Below are 13133 nucleotides of genomic sequence, written 5' to 3' on the forward strand. Positions count from 1 at the left end.
CTTCATTCTTTCTATTAAACAGAAGCCCTTAGGATAGTTATCACATTACACTCACAATTGTTGACCCTTCCTTCCAGCAAATTACAAGATGGTTATAGTTGCATATAAAGTTCTTGTTGTTGTTCATACACAAACATTTGTTTAAGCACTCTGGGATGCTACCCTGCATAAGGGGCACTATATAAATGCAAGTTGTTGTTGTTATAGTGACTTCTCTGAAATACAGTCAAAAAGATTACCTCAATAGTATGGAATGCTGGATGAGCAAACCAACCCTGAATGTACTTTGCCTCATGGTTATAATCTCTGCATCTGGCAATAAAAAGCTGCTCACAATCTCCCAGAGCAGCTAATGGTATACCTTTTCCTTCAATTTATTTTATCTGTAGATGATCTTCGTACCTCTCTTTGAATCCTCTTTAGGTTACCCTTGGAGCATTGACTATAATAATTTTTATGGAGAGCCTAGGTGAGGGACCAAGGCCCACAGTGTAAGCAATCACTAAGGTTGAATGGAGTAATAGACTGGCTGAGATCAATCAGGAAACAGTGAAAAACCTGCACTCTGTAGATTTTTTTTCATCCGACAGGTATCTGCCACATGCAGAAACCCATCACCGTGCTTCAGAGTATCCAACCCAGACCGAAAATTCCATGCATGCCAACTACACATGGAGATTTCCATGTTTGGAATGCAATACACACTCTCTCCCCAGAAGGACTTATCCAGTTACCCAATTCTGGAGAGTATTAGACACAAGTTTGCAAGAGTCAAGTTTGGGGAATGTGTGCGTTGGGGTACTGCTGCAGTACCAGCTTGCCATTCCAAGAACTGCCTGCCAACCTTTTGCACTGTTTGTCCAGCTAGCCCTAGCCTACCCATCAGGGCTTTAGCTTATAGGGTTGACATGGTTTGAATGGGAAGATCCTTGCATGGGTAGTTTTACATCGGGCTTTAGTTTTTTTTTGTTAAACAATGCTTTCCTAATGTCACTACACACCATTCTTGTTGAACCTCAAACTGTTTAATGCACTAGAGATGCTAGAGAAATGGCTTGTTTAAAGAATTGCTGTGAACAAGACTTCAGAGAACAATTCCCAGACAATAACTTGTTGAGGAAATCCTAGTCTGCCTGATGAGCCACAAGGTATTAAGGTTCTCAGGAAATTTTTCAAATTATCAAATTATAGTTACCAGGTGCAAACACTCAGCTGGTAACAGTGTTAAAACTGTCTTAACATTGCCTTGGACTCCCCCCGACTTGAAAGGTCTCTATAAGAATGTAATTTTGTATTGTATTAACAGAAAAGGAAGTCAGACTTTCAACAACAACGACGACAACTTGCCTTTATATAGCACCCTTCACTCCTTAGAGCATTTTGCAGGGATGGAGTTGGATGCTGATTCCAGGGGGTGGGGAAGAGGTGGACGGAGGCATTGCCATAGCTGCATTCATTGTGGTAGGTGTAAGATTTGAGGAAGGACTTAAAGACAGAGTGAGAGGGGCTGAGATTAGTGGGATAGGAACTGCAATGGTGGTGCAGACAAAGTCCAAGTTAACTGGGGGAATGAGCAGAAGATTAGAGTAGGAGAAGATTGGAGAGATATGGAGGTGCCAGGGAAAGATTTGTACGTGTTTCAAAACATGTCATTGTCTGGGAAATATTCTCTCAAGTTTCGCTCGTACCTTGCTGTGAATGAGACAAATGTGTTTACATTGTTTTGCTATAATCAAACCATTTTGAGTCTGAAATGCTGCATCCAGCTCACAAATTGAACAGGTCAAGGTTTAAAAAAACATTGACAGTGCAAAACCTGTCTGGGAAATATGCTTAATTGGGAAGGGAAAACAGACCCAGAGGCAGACACATGTCAAGCTGAGGGCAGGAATGGGAGAGAGAGAGAGAGAGAGAGAGAGAAAACATTACTTGGCAAAGAAAGTCTGTATTTTAAAGAGATCCTCGTCTGAAACCATCATTAGGCAAGCTTTCAGTCATTCTGCTCCAGCTCTCTGGAACTGTATCACAAGCTCCTCCATCTTCACCCTTCTCTTCCCAGTTTTAAAACCCACCTTAAGACCTATTCTTTTGACAGTGCTTTTGGTCACCTTTCCCCACTTCCCCTCAGCTTTGCCCCAGTTCAGTCTCCAAGTCAGCTGTGTGAAGCACTTTGAGGTGTTCCTCCCAACATGAAAGGCACTATATAATTGTAAATTGTTGTTATTTCAAACCACTGAAGAACTTGGTAAAATCTCTGTATAAAGTTTCTTTTATTTTCATGTAATCCTTTAGATTCTACATAGTAATACATTCTATAATGTATTTTATCTAAGTAATTTATCAATTAACTTTTATAAATTGTTACCACTTGAGAGTTTGTTGATACTTTGCCTCATAAGGAAGAAATGACAATAATTGTTCTCATTTTTCTATTGTCCAATCCTGGTACTTTTAAATTTATACAATCGGGAACTGAGAGCACTTCATATGTGCTGGAGACCGATGACCTTGGATTCAGCTGAAAATGATAGCTTAAAAAAAGGTGATTAGAGAATGCATTTGGTTAGAAAAAGAAGATTCTTTACATTTGATATAAGGGCCTGTCACGTTGGGAGAATGTCTCAAAGCAGTTCACAGGATTTACTGTAGTGTTTAGTATGTAATAACTATATTTTGTAAGCAAATGTGGCAATCAATTTTCACATAGCAATGACCCACATTGAGCCTTGAAGTGAACACACAATTTTATTCAGGGAATTATCTGTCAGGAGACTGGGAAAATAGTACTGTGCGTCCTTTGATATCATCTAAACAGGCAGATAGGACCTCGGTTAAACAATTCATTCAAAGACAACACCTCCAACAATTCAACACTCCCCTCAGTACTGGACTGCAATGCCAGCCTAGACTTTGTGAATTCAAAGTCCCCGACATGGGGCTTGAACCACGACCTTCTGTCTCAGAGGCAAGAGTGCTACCAACTGAGTCAGGCTGACACTGTCTGGTTAATGGAGCCAGAGAAATCTGGTTGATTTACCCTGTATCAGATCTCATCTCTGACCTCTGTATTTACTTGTCTGCTCCGAAATATTTTATGAACATTTTCACAGTGCATTACCAATCTTGTATAAGGTTTGCCTCAATGCACTCAGTGAGGCAGAGCAACTTGTAAACATTCTGATATTTAAATTTGAATTGATTCTTTTCTTTGCTGTAGTGAATGAAAGTGACGACATTTCACTTGATGTTTGACAATACACAGCTTTTAAAACTGTCCGGAGATGACATTCAACCCATGACTACAATTCAGCCTGTCACTTTCATATATATTTCCACATATTAAACTATACTTATTCATCATATAAAACATCTTCAAGTAACTTAACACCGTCCCATATGTAACCCAAATTGTGTTATATCCAGTACTACTGGAAATTGTTTTCACAGTTCACCCTATTGTCAACCCCAAAAGTCTTTCACCACAGTTGACACTGTAAGCATACCATGACAAGTGCAATCCATCATTGAAAAACTATATTCAATAAGCACTTCAATATAATCTTCTAATGCTTCAAGAAAAGTTTCTCTTTGTTGTGGAATGTGAGTGTGTGAAGAGCGCATCACAACCTAACTGTACAACAAGGTGCAGTAGCTGTTTATCAAAGTTCAATGGTTTGTAGCAGGTCATGTTGAACATTTTCACTCTCCTTACTGACCATAGATACATTTAATAAACTCCTGATAACTCGACCCTGGCTTACCGTGTCACTATCACTTAAGTCATTATCCTGTCAATATCCCGGCTGCATTTATTTATATATTTATATATATGCCTAATTCGCCACTCCAGATAGTTTGTCACTAAGTCTTTTTCCCTTGGAGTGACAAGTCATCAGGAGTTTACTATATATTTCCACCACAGGGTGCTTAGTTTGTAATGTATCTGTACTCTCCATCTTCGGATGAAAAATGTGATCTCCCTTTGCATTTTTCCAACGTGTCAGTTTTCGTATGGTCATTATCTTTCTGAGCTTTCCTCTTGTTCCTCCCACACTGTGGCTCTGTTACTTTCAGACATGCTCAGGAAAGGGATGAGTGTTCAGTTCTGTACAGGGGACAACCGAGGTTGAAAAGGGTAGGAGAGAAGGTTTAATAAATCTAGCAGTGGTTTGTATGTAAACTTAGGTTTTAATAACATGTGATAGATAGAGATAGATAGATTTCTTATTGATAAAGGGATTAAAGGATATGGGGATGAGGCAGGGTCAGGTTATTAGCTGTAGTTAGATTAGAAGATCAGCCATGATTGAATGGCGGGGCAGGCTCGACGGGCCGAATGGCCTACTCCTGCTCCTACATGTTATGTTATGTGGATTGAAGGAAGAATTACAGAGTGAGGGAGACAAAGAGATCCCATAGTTCTGATGTCTGAGAAGGAGTAGGATCAGTTATTTCAATAGTGTTTGAGTGGAAGAACTATATGATTTCAAGATCACAAGATTAGTTTTGATGTAGAAGGTCCACCCCAGAATGCACACCCTTCCTACCATTACAGTATCAAGCGAGTCCAGTGTTCTGGCTTCAACCACCCTTCCTAGCCACCTATTCCAGTCATTAATTACCAGCTGGGTAAAGAAATATTTCCTGGTCTCTGACAACCATAAACGTACTCCTGTTCTATTGTCGTGGTGTCTTTTTTTCAATCCCTTTTAAAATGTTATGTGCTGTTTCCCTATGATGGAGCATATTCAGTACATTAAAAACAATAAACCTAAATAAGCTATGAGTGTCTGACCAACTGACTTTAAGGTTGGTTCTGCAGGCAACGAAAAGCCCAGGTTCACAACTCCTACTGGAGACCATGTCAATCACCGACCCGAAAAAGTGAGTGATACTGACAACTCAATAGACAGGGAAACTCATCTACAACATTCAAATAGTTAAAATGAGCGGTTTCTTATCTCCAGGGATTTTTTGGAGGGAGGGGAGTATTGAGGTCAGTGAATATTGAAGAAACTGAGAGATGGTTAATCTTGCACAAAGCAAATCAAGCAAGTTATTTGACTTAGACCTTGAGAGCAGAACTAGCAGACATCATTTAAAATTAAAAAAAAGTCAAGTTGAACTAGATATTGAAAGACATTTGTTCCCCACAGGGTAACAGAGATGTGGAACAGGCTTCCAATGAAATAATTTGATGGTGCATTGATTAATAAAACAGAACTGCACAAGGATTTGCTTAGGAATAGTATTAGATGATGTAGGGCTAGGTGCAGACTGAAATTACCAATTATCACATGGGGCACATTGGGATCCTTGTGATATTCACAAAGGAATTTGTAAATAGTGAATCCTGCAGGTGGCCAGTTATGCCTCAAGCCAATACTTTGAACTACATTAGGACAATGCTCTCTTGTCAGACTGCAGGACCCTCCTTTGGCCACAAGCCCGGAGAAAGGAGTTTTTCCTGATGTGTTGGATAACAATCCACAAGCTAAAATTGGTCATTCACCTCATAGATGTTTGGGGGACCTGTTGCTGTGTGCATCTTGGCTGCTGTGTTTGTCTACAAAATATACAGTCACTATGCTTTACTACAAATCCTGCGCAGCTCTTTGAGATGTCTCAGTGACCTGATAAAGCACTATATTAAATGCAAGGATGTTCGATTCTACTATAGGAGCTGTACCCGTTGTAGCTACGCTTGCAACCAGTTTTATTTAATCGGCCTTCTCTCTTTCGTCTAACATTCCTAGGCATCATTATCCCTTAAGATTAAGAAAATGTGCCATTGTACTCGTTAGCATTTCTTGTTCACATATTTGCACACATATCCCTTTGGGAGGACTCCTGTGGGAGGACTCCTTTTGGGAGGACTCCAGAACTCAGGTTTGGAGAACTCCTTGTTGGAGTCCATACATGTGTGATGAGCTTGTTTAGGTCACGATAGGAGATCCCTGAAAAAAATATGCCCATGACACTCCCCAATGCAAGACCTTTCGATGAGATATAAATCATGTCTTTACGTCATTCGGTTATTGCGTTATTGGTGAACAGACATACAGACAGACATTTTGCGTTTATTAGTAGAGATGTATCTCTCTTGAAGGGTGTGTGATTTCCTCTGTCACTACTTTGTTGTAGAATACCATGCATACTTTTTGGGGACTTAATTGAAGATCTTTTTAATATAGCTCATCAACGATAGGAGATTCACCCCAAAATATATACCTATGACACTCCCTCATGCAAAACCTTTCCGAAGAGGTATAAATCATGTCTCTACATCAATTGGTTATAGCGTTCTTGGCAGGCAGACATTTTGTCTTTATTAGTATAGATTTTATCATCCAGTTTGATAGAAATCAAAACTGAAATTGGAGTCTGAGCACAATTTAGGTGGCAGCCAATTGCACACAGCAGTGTCCCACTCGTGGATTGAGTGACCACATTTTTTAAAAAATTGGAAGGGATTATTACCTGCTGAAAGCAATCCAGCAATTGACTAACAACCGGATTCCTAGTTAACTGCTCGGTAAACAGTGGCGTGTGGGATTAAGGAAACTTGCCTCAGATTTTGTCCCACCGGGGAATCGAACTTGGGTCCTCTCGCTTGCAAGGCATGAACACTAACCATGGGGCTATGTTGTGTTATGCTATGTTATGTTATGGAGCCCTATGGGGCTCCACAATCTCATAATTAAGATCTCAATGCCTGTATGATGCGGGGTGAAAGCAAGGGGAGAGGGGAATACTGTGTAGTCTCTGAAGGGTAAGAGGCTATGATTCCATCCTGGATATATGGCGTGATGAATATTCTGAAGTGCTTCATTAACTTTATGAATTAGAAATACACAGTGACTGCACTTGACAGCAATTCCCCATGAAGCGCTTTGAGCCGTTTCGACATTATAGATAACATTATTATCTGTGTAAAACATTTTGCTCGGAGATAAAAGGCATGAGATGCCACTTAATCTCAGGCAGTTAAGACCGCCGTGCCTTAAAGTTTACAATCCAATTGTGGAAAAGTTTTATTTTCAGTATTAACTCGGAAGCCAGTTTTCTGACGTTGTTAAAAAGGACCAGCTTCCGAGTTAAGCCTGAGTGTAGGAATTTGCTGCAATTCTGTATGATTTTAAATTGTAGGACAAACACAGCTACAAACACACTTTAGTATAATTCTTGTGATCATGCTGGCGTCCCTCTGATTAGCTCCCTCCCTCACCGCCTTCAAAGTCCATCTCAGAATGCACCTCTTTGACCGTGTTTTTGGACATCTTTCCCCTCCCCGCCCTCTCCTTCCACCACTAGTTTGCATGCCTAGTAAGCACTGTTGATCATTTGATACGTCCTCCCAACGTAAAAGGTGCTGTAGAAATATAATTGTATTGTGTTGTAGATACACTTATGTTTCAGATTTCTGGGCAGAACTTTTTTTAATAACGCACAGCACTGTTTTCCGGTTGAGGTCACTTCTATAGATTTATTGAGCAGGAAAGCACATAATCCGCTGACTTGAATTTTATTTTACATTTTGTGAATAACATGGAGCAATTATATGACAATTTTAAACAGTTCAGATTTATGTTGTGGAACTCAGATGGCTGCACAAAGCAGTCTTTATTACATCCTGAATAACTGGGCACAAGCAGAACATATCAGTAATTAAGTTTATCACATACTTTGATTTAAACAAGCTAACTAAGTAATGTAAGCAGCATAAACAAGACAAATAACTTCAGCTATCTTAACAATTATAAACAACTTGCATACAAACTGCCTCTATTTTAGTGAACAGAATAATCCATCAATAATGTAATTTGAATAGAGCTGATAAAACCGATGGCCCCATGATTAGAAGATACAAGGTGCCCTGGTTATAAAGTGACTTATTACTGTTTATAGCTCAAGGTGGTCTGTGGATTTATGCTGTATCGGGAGAATGTTACACCTGGTATTCAGCAGTGACTGGCCAGTTTCCCGCGCTAAACAGTGGCCATTTTCCAGGACATCAGCGGTAACCGGAAGACGGGCAGTTTGTAGCGTACCTCGTTTTGCAAAGATTACAATGTACAGCAAGGAAATAGGCCACCATGCTGGTGTTTATACATGAGGCTTCACCCATAAGAAGATCCCCACTTAAACGTCTCTTCTTAATGAAGAAAGGCCTAATCTATCCAGTCTATCCTGATAGCAGCAACCAGCCCTGGTACCATCCTTGTAAACCTGGCTATTCTCTTTCCATCATTGTTATATCCTTCCTATATCAAGGTTTTGGATGGAATTCAACATCACTTCCTCACTTTTATATTCGATCCCTCTGGATACAAAGCCTAAGACCCCATTGGCCTTTTTATAAACTTAATTATCTGTGTAGCTACTTTTAGAGATTTGTGGTTCTGAATCTCCAGATCTCTTTGCTCCTCTACTCCTCTTAGGTTCCTACTACCTAGATTCTAAACTATAAACGGCTTCTTTATTTTTCCTGCTGAAAAGAATTACTTCACATTTTCCTACATTAAACTTCATTTGACATCTGTCTGCCCAATCTGCTAGCTAATATATGTCTTCCTACATTCTTCTGCAATCTGCTTCACTGTTTACCATGTCCCCCATTTTGGTATCATCTGCAATTTTTGACACCACACGTCCTATACCTGAATCCGAATAATTTATGTATATGGTGAACAGTAGTGGTCCTAACACAGATCCCTGCAGAACACCACTTTCTATTTCTTTCCAACTTGAGAAGATCCCCTTGACTTCTCCACTTTGCTTTCAGTTTCCTAACCATCTTTTAATCCTTTTAATCCTCCATACTGCTACCTCTCCCATGATTCCTCATGGCCCTAATTTAATCATGAGCCTCTCATGTGGCACTTTATGAAAGGCCTTCTGGGAATCCAGATACATTAAATCCACTGCATTTTCTTCATCTACTTTATCATTTACATCCTCAAAGAATTCAATAAGGTTGGTCTATCATGAGCTTCCTTTCGTAAATCCATGCTGGCTGTATCATAATTGTATTCTCCTTCTCCAGATGACTAGTTACTTCATTTTTTATTACAGATTCTAATGCCTTGCTCAGAACCGACAATGAGATGGTCATGAGCATCTTAACATTGCTTTTTGATTGTGATTACAGTGACCTCCTACCTGCCTCTCCTCCTGGCTTGTTGTCTGACTCCATTATTGTGAAGTGCTCCGGGATGCTACCCCGCGTGAAGGGTGCTATATAAATAAAAGTTGTTGTTGTAAGATGACAGGCCTTTAGTTTCTTAGATTAGCTCTATCATCTTTTTTAAAACTGAGCATTACATTGGCCATTCTCTAGTCCTCTGGCACGATTCCTTTCTCTACAGAGTTCTTAAATATATACACGAGAGTCTCAGTTATCTTCTCCCAAGTTTCCTTAAGAATCATTGGGTGCAGTCCAAGTGGGCCATGTGCTTTGTCTTCTTCAAACTTGTCTAATTTATTTAATACATCCATTCGCCCTATCTTAATCGTTGTGATTTTATACCTTTTTATACCTGCTCCTTTTGGTCTTACTAAATTGTCATTAACAGTTTTAAGAATATATTATAACAGGGTCAATCCGTATTTTTTGGATGGGATGCAACTTGCCAAGGCAGATGTTAATGGATACCCATTTTGCAACTGCAAATACTTTGGTTCAGGTCGTGCCTGGAGGAATATATAATTCTAGTCACGCCAATATAAGCAACCAGACTCTAGACATAGTGCAGAGGAGAGCAACAAGGATAATTCCCACTGTTAGAGTTATCAACTAATAGGAATGATTTGGTAAACTAGGGCTCTTTAGCTTTGAGATGTCTCACGGGAGATTTTAAGGAGTATATAAAATGCTAATTGAAATTAGAATAGTAAACCTAGAACAATAATAATCCTTGCTTTTGATTTTATGCTTTATCAGATTGAGAATATCTCAATGCACTTTACAGAGTTTTCTGTAAAGTGTTGTGACTCTGCCTTTGTAGGCAAACACTACTATGTATGCCAAACAGCAGGAAGAGAGGGCACTGGTTCAGGAATGTGAAGGACAATTTCAGGACAGACTGGACTGTGTGAGCTGAATGTCCAAACCTACAACATTCTGACTCAGAGGCAAGAGTTCCTTTGACTGAGCCAGGCTGACACCTAATATATAATGCAATATTTCCAGTCCTACCTGGTCACACATACCATGAGATAAACACTTTCATCTGCTCCCTTCTCAGATCTCTGGCTTAACATTATGCTCAGGTCCCCGTATCCCATAAAAACGGAAAATGCAGGAAATGCACAACTGGTCGAACAACATTTGTAAGAGGAAGAGAGAGATGAATGTTTAGATGCAGCGAACATTTGAAACCTTAACATCCTATCTTTCTCATGCTGAGCAACCTGCTGTGCTGTTCCAGCATAGATCAGATAGTTTTCTATCATTTTTGGTGATATCCAATGTTTTGATTTTTTTTTAATCTCAGAGAGGCAATGGAGACAAAACATGTCAAAAAACCTAAGAGGAAATTAAATTATTGTGTGGTGAACAAACTGATTGAAGGGAATAAGCAATCCATTAGTTTATGATTTTCCATTTTTTTNATTGAGGGGCTGACCAGAAGGACTGTAGTGTTCTTTTGTGGTCCTATTCATTTCCATGTAGCTCTTTGATCTCCCATAAATCTGGAAAACAGTGTCTGCAGAACAGACAAGTGATATGTCCTTTATACTTTTCTCCTCTAAGTTTAAAAGGGTAAAATCTGTTGGCGCGGAGGCTTTATTGATTCAGGAGATGACATACTTTACTTGGGTCAAAGAAATGTTTTATTGTAGAACTAGATGTACCGGTTGCAGCTATGTTTGCAACTAAAGGATCCAATATGGAATGTAGATTCACACACAGATAGACACACAGACAGAAATTTCATCTTTATGCTCTTCTCAGAGGACTTCTGCGGGAAGTCTCAGTAGGAGGCATCGGCACTTTAAAAATAATAATAATCCTTGAATTTGATATAGCGCTTTTTACGTCTTCTAGACGTCTCAAAGCGCTTCACAGAATATACCGTAAAGTGAATTGACTGCATTTTTGTGGCGAAACGCGGCAGCCAATTGCGCACAGTGTCCCACAAATAGTCGTGGATTGAAGTAACCAAATTATTGTAGTTTTTTTTCTTGAGGGATTATTATCAGGCGTATGGAGTAAGGAAACTTGTTCAAGGTTTCACCCTGCCGGAAATTGAACTCAGGTCTCTTGCTTGTGAGGCGAGTGGTCTAACCACTGAGCTAAAGGACTCCATGTAATTTTGTTGTGGTTGCTGTGGCTTAGCTTCATCTGCGTTCTTTATTTTATTACGCGGGTATTCTGTGGCGCAGGATGCCACAGCGCCACGGTCAGCCAGCATGGCCATCAGGTGTAACTGCAGTGTGAGGCGGAAACACTGACTGTCCAGCATTTTGGGACGTCCTCCCGACGTGAAAGGCGCTATAGAAATGTAATTTGCTGCCGCGTCCGCCCACAAATATACCGTCAATTCACTTTACAGTGTGTTCCGTGAAGTGCTTGGGACGTCCTCCCGACGTGAAAATGCAAGGATTATCATTATTTTGTTGTTGTTGCTCTGCGACGCACGATGCCACAGCGCCACTTTGACTTGGTGGCCACCAGGTGTAACTGCAGCAAAAAACACAAAACTGAAAATAACTCATGCACGAGATACCTGACAACAAATATGCCCAAGTCACTCCGAGTTGCAAGATCTTTCCGCTGAGGTATAAATAATGTCTCTACTTCAATTGGTTATTGTGATCCTTCTTGAAATGCAGACAGACATTGTCATTTTATTAATATAGATTGAAGATACACAAGCTTAGATTCCTTTTAGGCCTAGGGGAGTGACCAGTTACTACGCAGTTTCCGGGCTGAGATTTTCAAGATGAAAACCTATTGTTTTCTCTATTGGTTATTTAGTACCTTCTTAGCTTGGGTGTAGGGGGCTGGGGTGGAGGGTGGGGGAGGGTGCCTCGGGGAGAAGTTGAGGAGAGTGCTGGTAAAAAATTACCAAAAGCGTAGGTTGAAAAGGTCTTAAAAATGGGTTTTAAAGGTGGAGAGAGAGAGGGGTGAGGCGGAGGATATTTAGGATGGAGTTCCAAAGAGTGAAGACAGGATGGTTGATGATGTGGTAAGGGACATGAAACAGGCAGTTGTACTGCTGTGGCAGAGGTTATAGGTACATCTAATATATAGGATCAATGATCACTACTTGCTCTCCGTAGAGCTGAACTTGCTCTCAGGTGACATGTTTCACAATGGAATGTCGGAATTAAGCCAACACTCTGTGCCGGACTCAGTAGTCCAGTTCCTGAGCCAGGCTGGTCCGTAGTATTCCAGGGCATTGCTGATGATAGCACATCCAGCCTGTCTCATTGGCAAGACTTGGAAGGGCAGACCAGTCACTTGGGCAAGAATTATTTCCTAATGGGTAGGGTGGTCCTAGATGAAGACGCAACAGGAAAGCTTGCCATATAGTGTTGTCAATAGCACACAGTGTGGTTTAAGCTCGATAGTCTCCAGCAATATCTCACATTCTGGGGTCCCCAAGCCTGGGCTCTCGCCAACCTATGCCTAATAGTCTCTAGATTTAGGTAAGCAGGATGAATCCCTCCAGGCAGAGAGTGCACATTCCATTCCAACAATCTACCTCTGGAATTTCTATATGGGGATTTCCTTTGGCCAGGACACTAGGAGTTTCCCTTTTCAAATAGTCCCAATGGGCTGCTTAATATCCACCTGAACAGATGGATGGGACCTCAGCTTAAAGTTTTATTCGAAAGACAGATAGATCCATGTTCCAGACCAAAAGCAATCAGTCAAATCAGTTACATTGAATCTGTTACGAATCACTGGAATTTTTACCCGCAGGTTATAATTCTTCTAAATTCTATGCATGATTATACGGTGATGAACAAGACAAGGAGAAATTACATCTGGATGGTTTCCATTAATGCGGAAGTCTATTTGCCAACATCTACCTTTGCCGATGAAAAGGATGATTATTCTTTTCAGTACATCGCCTTGTTCTCAAAGCGAGTTTCTGATGAATATTCTTTTAGGAGTTTGC

At 40.3% G+C, this 13133-nt stretch overlaps 1 protein-coding gene across 1 annotated transcript in view; it reads left to right on the forward strand.

Annotated features, from left to right (window-relative positions):
* malrd1 (MAM and LDL receptor class A domain containing 1) overlaps window positions 1–13133 on the forward strand; it is a 180725-nt gene that overhangs the window by 129642 nt on the left and 37950 nt on the right.

The sequence above is a fragment of the Callorhinchus milii genome, unplaced genomic scaffold (assembly GCF_018977255.1).
Source record: "Callorhinchus milii isolate IMCB2004 unplaced genomic scaffold, IMCB_Cmil_1.0 Scaffold2, whole genome shotgun sequence".
Classification (NCBI taxonomy): Eukaryota; Metazoa; Chordata; class Chondrichthyes; order Chimaeriformes; family Callorhinchidae; genus Callorhinchus; species Callorhinchus milii.